This window comes from Alligator sinensis, unplaced genomic scaffold (genome assembly GCF_000455745.1).
Source record: "Alligator sinensis unplaced genomic scaffold, ASM45574v1 scaffold661_1, whole genome shotgun sequence".
Lineage (NCBI taxonomy): Eukaryota > Metazoa > Chordata > Crocodylia > Alligatoridae > Alligator > Alligator sinensis.
In genome coordinates this window covers 113231-114752 of record NW_005842749.1, presented here as the reverse complement: position 1 = coordinate 114752, position 1522 = coordinate 113231, and the positions used below count along the sequence as shown (strand labels likewise).

The window sequence follows — 1522 nt, the reverse complement described above, 5'->3', positions numbered from 1 at the left end:
AAACTAAAGCTCGTTTAAGCTCCCCTGCTGCCATTTTTTATCGCAGGAATACTGGTGCGCGTGACGCTCGGGGCACTTTAATTAGAGTGCTGTAATTAAAGCGCCCCACCCCTCCACTCCCAGATCACGTGTATAAATGCGTAAGTACTGGAGGCTGCAAGTGAAAGAGGAACAGTTGAAGGAAAAAATCCTGGTTGTAGCCAGTTCGTTCTTCCTGTCTGCTGCTGTGTGACGCAGGCCTGTTTGACACACAGGGTTAATGCAGGCTTGATGCCCATGGCGTAATAGTTATACTCCATCATGGACGATTGGTGCCTCCTGAGTCAGGGAGGACACTTGCTCCCCAGTGGCTAGTCAGCAACCAGAAGTGCCAGCAGCGCTTCTCCTGGCACCCCTACTCCGCGGCTGGCGCTCTCAGGGAGGGCACAAGTGCTCCCACCTGCCCCCCAACCTGTCACCTAAGGGAATGCTGGCTGTCAGGGGCCCCCCGCTGGCTGTCAAGGGTTGCACCAGTGCTCTCAGGAGGTGCACATGCACCCCTTTGCACCCCCTGCGCATTGTCATTGGCTTCTGCCCTGTTATAGTTTCATAGTAGGTAGGGTCAGAAGGGACCCAAGTAGATCATCAAGTCCGCCCCCCCTGCCATGGGCAGGAAAGAATGCTGGGGTCAAACGAGCCCGGCTAGGTGATTATCCAGCCTCCTTTTGAAGACCCCCAGGGTAGGATATTGGGGCAGGGAGAGCTATTGGTTATACATCAGTTGATTTGGGAGGAGAACTAAAGAGAAAACAGGAGCAGGAGTGAGGTCATAGGTTGAAAACAAGTGCCCCAAGGGGGAACACCAAGCAGAGTATGCTGGGCTGTGTGGCATAAGCCTGTTTGACACACAGGGCCTTTAGCCCACAGAGAAAGTTAGTTCCCCGTGTTAATAGAGGGAGTTATTGGATATGTGTCAGCTGAACTCATGGGACAAATACAAGACAAAAGAGGAGCAGCAGTGAAGTTTATAGGATAAAAATGAGTGCGTCGAGGGGGGATGCCAAGCAGAGCACACCAGACTGTGAGAGACAGGCCTGTTTGCCACTTTGAGGGATTGTGGGCCAGTGCCCATGTAAAACTAAAAGCCTTCCTCAGAAAGGGAGACTACCAGGCAAGTAGCAACTGATTTATGGGGACAAATGTGTCACAACCCAAAGGGTGTGATTTTTGTTTTTGTGTGCTTCGGCACTGCTAAATTGTTCCCGCTAAATTATAGCTTCTTTGCACAGTGGAGTTTTCTGCTGCAAAAGAGAACCCCGGTGCAAGGGAGAATTTCCCGCCAATTTGAAGCTTTCTTTGCAGGGTGCATTTCTTTGTTGCAGCACAGAAATGCTCGTTGCAAAGAGTTCCCGCCATTTGTATGCTAATTCGAGTCCCATTATTGCCAGTTCTAAATTATTCATACGTGGCAGCTAGTGATTGGCTTGCTAGCCGTATAAGAGGCTTGAGTGGTTTCCGCCCAAGTTGGAGGACTCCACGAACA

The 1522-nt window shown here is 50.9% G+C and overlaps 1 protein-coding gene across 1 annotated transcript in view; it reads left to right on the top strand.

Annotated features, from left to right (window-relative positions):
• FAM174A (family with sequence similarity 174 member A) overlaps positions 1–1522 on the top strand; it is a 31150-nt gene that overhangs the window by 553 nt on the left and 29075 nt on the right. The window lies entirely within an intron of this gene.